Source organism: Schistocerca serialis, chromosome 1 (assembly GCF_023864345.2).
Source record: "Schistocerca serialis cubense isolate TAMUIC-IGC-003099 chromosome 1, iqSchSeri2.2, whole genome shotgun sequence".
Lineage (NCBI taxonomy): Eukaryota > Metazoa > Arthropoda > Insecta > Orthoptera > Acrididae > Schistocerca > Schistocerca serialis.
The window spans coordinates 402,371,743-402,384,917 of record NC_064638.1 but is presented as its reverse complement, the minus strand read 5'-3'; positions in this window follow the sequence as shown (position 1 = coordinate 402,384,917).

Genomic DNA, 13,175 nt, shown 5'->3' with positions numbered 1-13,175 from the left:
GATCGCCCATTCTCGTGACCAGCACTGCGACCAATCAGTGGCTAAAATTCCTGCCAAGTTTTTCTGCAGTACCGCAGAAGCTTCCCGTTGCCCTATTACGTGACCTCTTTGAAACTCAGTCGTTGGTAATGGTGTGTTCGTTGTTCTAAAGTCATTTTTCACTGACCTCAACTCACCACGTCCAGTCCCAAGGTACCTAACGCTCACGACCGCTACAGCTTGAATTTAAAGGAAACCTGATTTTCATCCTCATAGTGGCGCTGCTAGTGCCATTGTTTTGCGATTGGAGCGAAATCTGAAGAGACATCGTCTTTCAGACGTAGAAACACGACTACCAACTTTCGTTACGCCGCACAACTCCGTCGTGGTATTGTGATTATTTTTTTGTCAGTGATTTTTCCTTTTCAGAGTGGGCTAATGAGGGAAGTTTAATTATAATCCGGACCTACTTTCTAGGACACCCAGTCCGCAATGGCCGCAAAGATATCGCCTAGCCCTGAACAACTAAGGTACGTTAGCGGGGCCAAGTCGCGGCTCTCAGTACGTGACACGGTGCCATACAGCGCTGCATTGTCTTGCCTTTAGGCGCGCGCTGCCGTATTTCTTTGCAGCACGTACAGTGTGTGCGGGGCTGGCATATTTACGGCGCCCCGCTAATCCGACCGACTTCCTCGAACGCCGGCCCACTCGCTGCAAAAAGCCACCAGCCGCATTAGCAGACTGCCGCTGAACTGCCTCCAGCAGTGTCATTTACTGCGATATTGCACAGTATCACAGTCTTATTGTCCACCCTCTTCAGAGGTACAAGCGTTTGTTCTTATCGAGAGCGTAAATATGCACAGAAAACAAGTAAACGCTTACGAGAGCGGTAGGTTCCAGTTTCTCCTTGCTGGCTGTAGTTCTCCGGTGTTTGCCTTACGTAATTTTGGGAAATACCGTCCGCAGCTCGTCGTCGTGCGGCAGCGTTCTCGCTTCCCACGCCCGGGTTCCTGTGTTCGATCCCCGGCGGGTCAGGGATTTTCTCTGCCTCGTGATGACTGGGTGTTGTGTGATGTCCTTAGGCTAGTTAGGTTTATGTAGTTCTAAGTTCTAGGGGACTGATGACCGTAGATGTTAAGTTCCATAGTGCTCAGAGCCATTTGAACCATTTATGGGAAGTACCAGCACCATTGAAACTTCCTGGCAGATTAAAACTGTGTGCCGGACCGAGACTCGAACTCGGGACCTTCGCCTTTCGCGGGCAAGTGCTCTACCACTGAGCTACCCAAGCCCGATTCACGCCCCGTCCTCACAGCTTTTCGTGACAGGAATATGCATTTCACCTCATTCAAGAGGAAAAAATAAAGCATTTATTAAAACAAATTACACCTAATGATGGACTCACAGGGTCCGAAATTCATCGTGTTGTTAATAAAATATGAGAAGTTGTGACTGAAGCTTTACTATCAGCACCATTCCTTACACACTGTCGTTGGAGGTTGCTTCTCCGGTCCATCTCCATCAGATTGGATGCTTCTGCCGTGATATAGGGACAGCGGTTATCGCTGAAAAAAACTGATTTTCGGTTACAGCGCCTTTCTTTTCGCGCCAGTTCAATCTGACCGTTATAACCACTCAAAATAACCTTTTTCTGAAATAACCGATTTTCGGATTTTTTATTCCTGTTACAAACTTAGAAATGGACTAAAGATTGAAAAAACAGCTGACACACAGAATCAAAATACTAAATTATACGGGAAAACAAAAGTTTTTGATTTTATCCGTATTTAGCAGCTTCAGATGTGATTGTATTCAATACACTGGAGGTATGAATTAAAAAACACCTTCAGTCACAATTTCTCGTATTTTATTAAGTACACGATGAATTTCGGACCCTGTGGGTCCATCATTAGGTGTAATTTGTCTTAATAAATACTTTGTTTCTTTTCTTGAATGACGTGAAATGCATAACCCTGTCACGAAAAAGTTTAATGTTAGGTTATGAAAAATACATACGTATTTTCCGCGTTTGACTTACGAAATACATAACTTAACATCAAACCTTTTCGTGACAGGAATATGCATTTCGCCTCATTCAAGAAAAAAAAAAGCATTTATTAAGACAAATTATACCTGATGATGGACCCACAGGGTCCGGAATTCATTGTGTACTTAATAAAACACGAGAAGTTGTGGCTGAAGGAGTTTTTTAATCCATACTTCCAGTGAAAAGTTAGTACGTGCACGATAAGCTGCTTTTCTCGAAAAGTAATAACTGGTCGAATGCTACAAAAAAATCACCAGTATTATCCTACTGAATTTAATTTTTTGAAAGAATTCAGTAATTGGAGCAAAGCAACGATCGGTATGAAATGCTAAAAATCAAATTAAAAAAAAATACGCCATCGAAATTGTTTTTACTTGATTCATGCAAATTTTTTGAAACTGTGCTCAAAAATCGTATTTTAGTCGGGGATCATACCACTGTTTGCGAGTTACGAACAGTCAGCACTAAAGGGCGTTAATTTGTCCGTTTTCAAGGGCTATAAGCATGTGAGACCTTAGTTTCTTCCGACGTACGCAAGGTTCAAATAACTTACTGCAATGCAACCGGGTGACGTTGTCGACTACCGCGATATGTCGACAGGAGCACACCCCCAGCCATTTTCAAGGCAAAACTGCCAAAAACTGCCTGTCGAAATATCGACGGCTGTCGACGACGCGACGTCACGCTCCTGCTTTGCTGTAAGTTATTTGAACAGATAAAGGCATATTATCCAGTCACAGGTAGCAGATCAGTTGCTTTCTATTTGTATTATTCACTGCCAGTGAATTTTTGTTCAGCTTCAAATTTATGCCTGTTACCACGATTTCCTTCCTCTCTTACTATTTCGTAGAAACGAAAGACAAAGCTTCAGTCTTTTAAAGCAAATGAAGCGTTGTACTTCACTGCTACGCCACTTCGCAAAAATATTTCCGGACTATGATTGGTGCCATTCTGCAGTACAACGGATGCCTGGCAACGACAGCGAGAAACCGCCGTATAGACCAGGTGCCGGCATGACTTGCACACTGCACGTATACCCGTACCTTAAGCCACGGCACGGGGCAACAGGGACATTATTTTCTCAGCAATGCCGTACCAGTTGTTATGCTATGTGTCTGTAACTCGTTTCTGTCGACACTGTTGTTAAAATAGCATTGACGGCTATTCCAATTTTTTTTATAATAACCAGATTTCAAACCAATGCTAATTTTATGAATAAAAATTACTTCTTTATTTAAAAAAAGAAGTTTGTTTAGAAACGAAAAAAATTAGCACTGTTGTTATAGCTAATTGATGTTTCTTTTTTTACCTGGTTATTAGAAAAAAAACTGCTATAACCGAGACCAAACCATTACCGAAAAAGACCGATTATTCATAACTAAAATGACAGTATCGGTTTTAGCTGGCCTGTTTTTCCCATCCCTACGGTGAGACCTCTCTGTTAATAGTAAAACAGGAGTACTAAATAATCTGTGTAACGATGAAACTTCTCAGAAAAGAAAGGATAACTAAAGACTGCAACCAAGCGTGATGGTGCTTTGGTCAAGATGTAAGTAGCCTGTTTGTATGATGGCAACGATATAGACTGTGTTAATATAGCTAACAGCGCTCTGCGCCCTCGGTAAGAGATTCTGTGGCTGGGCGGACTAGCAGCTAGCGAGCTAGGAGGCAAAAGGGCTTGGACATGATTTTCTTAGTGTAGACTCAGTGTTGGTAGGACATGCATTGTAAAATGAGGATGGATATAGTTGGTATTGTTTTGATAGTGGAATTATTGACTACTATATAATTTTTGGAACTGGATGTCACATGAATAAGATAAAAAATCTTATAAATACATTGTTTGCTCGTCAACAAAATCTTTATTTTGCTAACCATATGCCTCCTAGTAGTTAGAATCTTTTTATTTATCTAGCTGTAGTTGCTGCTTGCTGTAAGTGCTGTAGTTCGCGTTATGAAGATTTTCTGTGAGGTAAATAACTTTTGAAAAGGTATGGGTTATTGCTAGAATTTCTTGCAATTCATGGCCGTTCTTTTGTGTTAATTATTTGAAGCCATGTTGTCACTGTATAGCAGTCAGATTGCATTGGGCTTGTATGTTGTGGGTAATAAATGATTTGGTTAAGTTTGAGGTGCCTTTGTCATGGAAAATTTCTGTAGGTGATAAAAGTAAGTAAAGAGACAGCAGTTTCACCTACTCAGTAGTTTCACCTCTCGACCCTGCCAGGATACATTACTGGAATCTTACGAGCTTCTTATAGTTTGAATGTTTAGCGCATGATTAGAAATTAGTTATTGTTTACTGCTAATGCGTAATTGTATGTATGGAATTTCCTTTATAGTTTCTTATTTTTGTACTGTACTGCCATGAGCAAAGTAGTTGTGGCACGCATGTGGATTTGCCCGAAGTACCTCGCAGTCGCCTTTGCAACTAATTACATATTGATTATTTTCAGTGTTGTTTTACCATTTCTACCTTTTCAATTTTTTTTGGTGCGTTATCGTACAAAATAGCGTGATAACCACGGCGGGTGAAAAGCGTAAAACTAGTCTGCACAGCAAATTGAGAAATGACAGTGACGACGAGCGTAGCTTGTTAGCACCACCTAGTAACGAATTGACAAATGTTTAACACAATAATTTGGTTAGTAGTTCACAGGGACATGGACCAGACAGTAAATAACGGGGTAGAAATTGAAACAATCAGTGAACAGGGAGCTATTGTCGATCGATCAATCGATCGGTAACTGTTTCCTCAGGAATACGAAATAACAGAACAAAATCTTGCAAATGCCATAGATTATGGTTTTGCATCAATACGCTTTTCTCAGTTAAGTCAAGACACACTCTTTGCTTTTCAAGATATGAATATTGCCGGTGCAAACGCACTGACGAAAAAGACAAAGGAACATGTTTCAATCACTAAAGCATTGCTATTGCAATTAATTCAAAAATTTGATCAAACAGAGAAATCAATAAAGTAACAACTTCAAAAGTTTGACACAATGGAACAAAATCAGAAGCAAACACAGCAACAAATAGAACAAAATCAGAAACAAACACAGCAACATATGTAAGAAAATCAGAAACAAACACAGCAACAACTTCAAAAGTTAGACGTAATTGACGAAATTAAACAAGCACTTGAACAAACACGTGAAGATTTAACCGCTGAGATACACAAAATCGAATCGCAATATCAAAACGATTCTGAAGACGTAAAAACACAAATTTGTGGGCATCTTCAACCTAGTTTTTCACGACATGGAGACACATTACAGAACCATGAAGCAGCAATAAAGAACTGCAGATCATTGCACACGAAAATCACGACACCTTGCAGGCTACAACTGACTCAGTTTCATTTACCGATACGGTCGCGCAACTTGTAATAAACCAGGAAAACTTAAAGGACACAGTAGATACGATTACGACACAAACGGACACACTAAAATTTGGCTCAGAAAAACACACTGAGGAAATCAGGACATTATCGGAAAAAGTAGCCAAACTTTCGGATCAATTAACAAATTTACCTGTGAAGGTAGATGATGATTTGAATGATACAAGACCGGTAGCCTTTACTGACACAGAGGAGTACGAGGAAATTAGGAAATTTAAACAGAATCAGAAACAAATCAAAAAGCAACACAAAAGAGAAATGCGGGAAGTACAAGATCAGTAGGCACAGGTGAAACTACTGAGTAGGTGAAACTGCTGTCTCTTTACTTATTTTTATCCTTTAAAACACTGACCTACAGAATTTTCTCTGACAAAGACAACTAAAACTTAACCTATTCCTTAATTACCCACAATATACAAGCCCAAACCAAACTTACTGCTATACAGTGTCAACATTGCTTCAAATAATTAACACAATAGAACGGTCCTGAATTGCAAGAAACCCTAACAACAACCCATACTTTTTCATGAGTCATTTACCTCACAGAAAATCTTCATAACGCGACCTACAGCAATTACAGAAAGCAGCAACTACAGCCAGCTAAATAAAAAGATTCTAATTATAATAGACTGACTACTAGGAGGCATATGGTTAGTAAAAGAAAGATTTTGTTGACGAGCAAACAATGTATTTAGAAGATTTTACCTTATTCATGTGACATCCAGTTCCAAAAATTAATATAGTTGTTAATAATTCCACTATCCAAACATTAGCAACTATAGCCATCCTCATTTTACAATGCATGTCCTACCAACACTAAGTCTCCACTAAGAAAATCATGTCCAAGCCCTTCTGTTTCCGCTCGCTAGGTACTAGTCCGCCCAGCCACAGAATCTCTTGTCGAGGGCGCAGAGCTCTGTCAGCGATGTTAATACAGTCTATAGCACTGCCAACATACAAACAGGCTACTTACGAAAGCACGGTTTCCCTAAATCACTATGAATGGAAAGGACATCCTAGATGTCCGTCCCATTTCTTGCCTTATCCGAGACTGAGCTCAGTCCGTGATGACCTTGTGGTCTAGGAATGGTAGACACTGAGTTCCCTTCCTTCTGTAACCATTTGCTGCATGTAGATACTACTTATATTACCACACACAGTGCCAGTCTGAATAAAATCTTTTCGAGTATTATGCAACATCATCCAGAAAAACTAAATAAGAATAGAGAAAAAGTCGGCATTTATCAACATCTGCATTAAGCTCCCGCAGGCCATTTCACAACGCAATCTCTTCTCTTGCCTACAACGGTGACGTCTTCACGATGGTAATGGAGAAAATTGTGTCATGTTTGAACGAGCCGTTGTTGCATGCTCTCTACAGAGAAATTAGACTTCAGTAACGTCACCGCACGCGACCACAGCGATGTAACTCCATCAAACCTGTTCTAGGAAACTTCTGGACGTAAAACTCTTTGATCGAGCACTCCTACTTGTTATTTTTTTTTTCTTTTCCATTCTTATTTCTGCGTAAAATACGAAACATATTCCATTCTGTACAGCTTTCCGCGGTAAACTGAATCGCCCTTGTTTCTTTTCTGAAAACTGGACCTTCATATGTGATGTTATATTTTCTTGCGATCAGTTCCGTGAACATTACTTATCGTCTAATAGACAAGGATAAACAGCACAAGGAAAAGAAACAGGATTCCCCTGAAACCCATCATAAAAAAAAGAAGCAGAAGTAAAGAAGGAGAAAATATTCGGCGAATCTGACACGGAAATAAACGAAAGTAGCAGAAACAGATACGCCCACAATTCCGCCGTGGTAGCGGCTACGAAAATTGAGACAACTCCGGGGAAGAAAGTCCTTAAAATGTCGCCGTCCATTTTTGTGCGTCCGCATTTTCCACTCATTTACCACCATTCATAAAAACGTCACGACCCAAACGTATCGACCGGCCGGAATAAAAAATAGATAAAATATTCACAACAGTTACACTTTGGACCACGAAGGTGAATTTCCTACAGCGTCGAGAGAGAGAGAGAGAGAGAGAGAGAGAGAGAGAGAGATCACGAATAAACGCTCCGCGGAGTTCTCGCCGCAGTCGGATTTGTCACTCTCGAGCTTTCGACGAATTCCTCTGTCGTCATCATGAGGAGATTAGATTTCAGTAGGCCGTTAAGACTTTAGTTGGCTGAATTACGTCATGGAGGCGTCACAGAAATTCCGTATACTTACGGCTGCGGCTGAAGAATACTGTTAACGATGCTGACTGCGCTTGATGGTGCATAGCTATTGATTTCACTGTTGCCTTTCAGCATCAACCCCCCCACCCCCACCCCCTCTACTTTTCTTTGCAACACTAAGGGTGTAGACACAGTCTCAGTTACAGTTACTGTCACACATTCCGATCTCAATGGTTTCTTTGAGGACGAAACCCCAGCAAATACATGCTTGGCATAAGAGTTCCACTTTTCCAAACATAATCGTATGTTTGTTCACGAAACTGTTTTCGACAACAGTAGATACTCGAAATAGCGGTGTCTGACGTGGCGTCAGTCTTTCGTGAATGCTCTGAAATAGTTCTTTTGACTGACCAATATAGCTGCTACCACATTTAAGGGTACTTTGTAAATTCCAGGAACACCTAGACCAAAGGTATTTTCTGCTTGGCACAGCATATCTTCAAATTATTATTATTATTTCTTTTCTCAGACGTTATGTCTGGTCAAAAATGGAAAGTGACGCGGACCTTGATCAAGCGTGACTTCCTTTTAACTGTACAGTATATGTTATATTGCATTTAGGAACTTGTATCAATAATTACGGATTACGGATTTCTGTAGTTGTATATATAAGTTTGGATGTAGCTGTATTGCATTGATGTACTGGTGGATATTGTGTGGTATGACTCATGTAGTTGATAGTATAATTGGTATAATGTCAACTTTATCCTGATGCCACATGTCCTTGACTTCCTCAGCCAGTTGGATGTATTTTACAATTTTTTCTCCTGTTTTCTTTTGTATATTTGTTGTATTGGGTATGGATATTTCGATTAGTTGTGTTAATTTCTTCTTTTTATTGGTGAGTATCATGTCAGGTTTGTTATGTGGTGTTGTTTTATCTGTTATAATGGTTCTGTTCCAGTATAATTTGTATTCATCATTCTCCAGTATATTTTGTGGTGCATACTTGTATGTGGGAACGTGTTGTTTTATAAGTTTATGTTGTAAGGCAAGCTGTTGATGTATTATTTTTGCTACATTGTCATGTCTTCTGGGGTATTCTGTATTTGCTAGTATTGTACACCCGCTTGTGATGTGATCTACTGTTTCTATTAGTTTTTGCAAAGTCTGCATTTATCTGTTGTGGTATTGGGATCTTTAATAATATGCTTGCTGTAATATCTGGTGTTTATTGTTTGATCCTGTATTCCAATCATGAATCCTTCTGTCTCACTGTATATATTGCTTTTTCTTAGCCATGTGTTGGATGCGTCTTGATCGATGTGTGGCTGTGTTAGATGCTACTGGTGCTTGCCATGTAGTGTTTTCTTTTTCCAATTTACTTTCTTCGTATCTGTTGATGTTATGTGATCTAAAGGGTTGTAGAAGTGGTTATGAAATTGCAGTGGTATTTATATGAGTGATTGCTTTGTGTATTTTGCTAGTTTCTGCTCGTTCTAGAAAGAATTTTCTTAAATTGTCTACCTGTCTATAATGTAGGTTTTTTTTATGTCGATAAATCCCCTTCCTCCTTCCTTTCTGCTTAATGTGAATCTTTCTGTTGCTGAATGTATGTGATGTATTCTATATTTGTGCTTCTAGGTCTGTGTTACTCCATTCCACTACTCCAAATGAGTAGGTCAATATTGGTATAGCATAAGTATTTATAGCTTTTGTCTTGTTTCTTGCTGTCAATTCTGTTTTCAGTTTTTTGTTAGTCTTTGTCTATATTTTTCTTTTAGTTCTTCTTTAATATTTGTATTATCTATTCCTATTTTTGTCTGTATCCTAGAAATTTATAGGCATCTGTTTTTTCCATCGCTTCTATGCAGTCGCTGTGGTTATCCAATATGTAATCTTCTTGTTTAGTGTGTTTTCCCTTGACTACGCTGTTTTTCTTACATTTGTCTGTTCCAAAAGCCATATTTATATCATTGCTGAATATTTCTATCTTTATTAACTGGTTGAGTTGTTGATTTATTGCTGCCAGTAGTTTTAGATCAGCCATGTATAGCAAATGTGTGATTTTGTGTGGATATGTTCCAGTAATATTGTATCCATAATTTGTATTATTTAGCATGTTTGATAGTGGGTTCAGAGCAAGGCAGAACCAGAAAGGACTTAATGAGTCTCCTTGGTATATTCCACGCTTAATCTGTATTGGCTGTGATGTGATATTATTTGAATTTGTTTGGATATTAAGTGTGGTTTTCCAATTTTTCATTACTATGTTTAGGAACTGTATCAATTTAGGATCTACTTTGTATATTTCCAATATTTGTAGTAACCATGAGTAGGGTACACTATCAAAAGCTTTTTGGTAATCAATGTTTGCGTAGTGTAGCGACCTTTGTTTAGTTTTAGCTTGATATGTCACCTCTGCATCTATTATCAGTTGCTCTTTACATCCTCGTGCTCCTTTGCAACAGCCTTTTTGTTCTTCATTTATAATTTTGTTCTGTGATGTATGTATCATTAATTTCTGTGTAATGACTGAAGTTAATATTTTGTATATGGTTGGTAGGCATGTTATGGGGCGATATTTGTCTGGGTTTGCTGTGTCTGCCTGATCTTTAGGTTTCAGATACGTTATTCCATGTGTAAGTGTATCAGGGAATGTGTATATGTCTGCAATGTAACTGTTAAATAATTTAGTTAGATGTGAATGTGTCGAGGTGAACTTCTTTGGCCAGAAATGTGCTATTTTATCTTTTCCAGGGGCTTTCCAATTGTGAGCAGAATTAATTGCTTGGGTGACTTCATGTTGCAAAATTATCACTTCAGGCATTTGTGGTATCATCTTGTATGTGTCTGTTTCTGCTTGTATCCACCGCGCATGCCTGTTATGGTGTACTGGGTTTGTCCATATGTTGCTCCAGAAGTGTTCCATGTCTGTTATGTTTGGTGGATTGTCTATTTTAATGTGTTATCTATTGTCTGGTAAAATTTCTTTTAGTTTGTGTTGAATGTTTGGTTTTGTTTCCTTCTATTTTCACTTTTTTTTTGTATCTTCTAAGTCGTTTGGCCAATGCTTGTAATTTCTGCTTCTTTTCATCTAATTGCTCTATCGCTTCTTGTTGTGAGATTTTACCTAACCTTTTTCGTTTTTTTCTGACATTTAATTTCTTATAAATTGTGTTAGCTGTCCGATGTCTTTTCTCAGTTTTTCTATTCTGATCTGTAGCCTGTGTTGCCATGCTGGTTTTGTGGGTTTCTTCTGCGTGTTGGTTGGTTCTGATCTCTGCCTAGTGTGTATATTTAGTGTAGTGAGTGCTCCTATATAAACCAGTAGTTGTAACTCTTCCATAGTTGTGTTTTCATTTATTTTGTTGTGTATGATTGTGTTGATAGTTTTTATTGTTGTTTCGACTTGTGGGTTATTTGGCTGTCTATGCAAGAATGGTCTAATGTCTGTATTTGTGTCTTTGTATTCTATATATGTCAGCTGAAATTTTTCTTCTATATCTAACATGTGTGTCACTTCGTGTTCTATTTGTGCTTTTTCTGGTGGCTGTCTTAAGATTTCATTTTCCTCCGATTGTTTAATTGATGCGTGTTGTTCTTTGTTTGTTTGCTCTGGGATGTTTGAGTCCATTACTGTATTTTCTTCTTCTTCTGATTGCACATTATTTTGTTCCAGTATTTGTTGTACTTGTTGTTTGATGTTTTCTAATTCTGACTGGGGTATCCTGTTATTTTTGATTATTACACGGATCTGATCAGCTAGTCGTTGTTCTGTTAAAAATTTTAATTCTGGGCATCTGGTAATAAATGTTGTGTATACTTGTGATCTGTATCCAGTTGTGTTGGTCCCTAGGTTTGTTGCTTGGAAATAACAGAACATGAGGTGTCGATTAACTTCATCTGACCATCTCATCCTCTGTCGTTGTTTTCCTTCTAGGGTGGTTGCAGGAAGCATATCCTGCAAAACACCTCTATTTGGATTTAAATCCTTTTCCAGTTGGCTAGCAGTGTCGTTACCATTGTGGGCGGGCATAGGGTTCAAGCGTCGTCCCCGACCTCGACGGCGCTTGTCCGAGGCTTCTTTAGTTCTGTCCTGAACCAACTAATCACATTAAAAGGGGGTTAGCCCTATTAGTGGTTTGTTCTTTTCGTCGCCTTTTATGACTGGCAGAACATACCGGAGGCCTATTCTTTTCCCGGGCCTCCACGGGGGTTATTATTATTATTATTATTTGGTGGTCGGAAAATGGACTGAATACTGTGTCTGACTAGCACTCAGACAAAGGCCTTCTGAAATTATTTAACCTTGTGACGATGACGGGGCATGTCGTCGATATCCTTACTGGGAGACTTTTTGGGGCTATGTGACAGTGGCATTTAAATGTAACATGCTAAGTGAGGTGAGTCCCATAGGGCGATAGTGCTGCTGAGGCCGTAATGTGAGGATGAGAGCCACTCCAGTAAGTGCCGTGACCGGGCCGTGTCCAAGCCTACATCTTACTCTGTGAGGGTCGGGGGTGGGGGGGGGGGAGGGGAGGAGGAGAAGGGAGGCTGACAAGGGGAGTCTATTATAATTATCCGGGTTGTTATACCGTGGTCGGTTGATGAATTCTGAGGTGATTCCCAACGTTTCGTCTCCGACTGCGGGAGACATCTTCAAGGGGGTCCGTAGCTTGATGGAAGGTCCAACACACACTGGCTCGCTACTGACAGTAGCGAGCCAGTGTGTGTGTTGGACCTTCCATCAAGCTACGGACCCCCTTGAAGATGTCTCCCGCAGTCGGAGACGAAACGTTGGGAATCACCTCAGAATTCATCAACCGACCACGGCATAACAGCCTGGATAATTATAATGGACATGATATTTCCGGCCGTGAAAGTTTACATTTTAGTATGACAAGGGGAGTGTTTGACAAGTGGGTCACAGACTCTGACGAAACTTCCTGGCAGATTAAAACTGTGTGCCCGACCGAGACTCGAACTCGGGACCTTTGCCTTTCGCGGGCAAGTGCTCTACCATCTGAGCTACCGAAGCACGACTCACGCCCGATCTCACAGCTTTACTTCTGCCAGTATCTCGTCTCCTACCTTCCAAACTTTACAGAAGCTCTCCTGCGAACCTTGCAGAACTAGCACTCCTGAAAGAAAGGATATTGCGGAGACATGGCTTAGCCACAGCCTGGGGGATGTTTCCAGAATGAGATTTTCACTCTGCAGCGGAGTGCGCGCTGATATGAAACTTCCTGGCAGCACGACTCACGAGTTCGAGTCTCGGTCGGGCACACAGTTTTAATCTGCCAGGAAGTTTCATATCAGCGCACACTCCGCTGCAGAGTGAAAATCTCATTCTGGAAACATCCCCCAGGCTGTGGCTAAGCCATGTCTCCGCAATATCCTCTCTTTCAGGAGTGCTGGTTCTGCTAGGTTTGCAGGAGAGCTTCTGTAAAGTTTGGAAGGTAGGAGACGAGGTACTGGCAGAAGTAAAGCTGTGAGTACCGGGCGTGAGTCGTGCTTCGGTAGCTCAGATGGTAGAGCACTTGCCCGCGAAAGGCA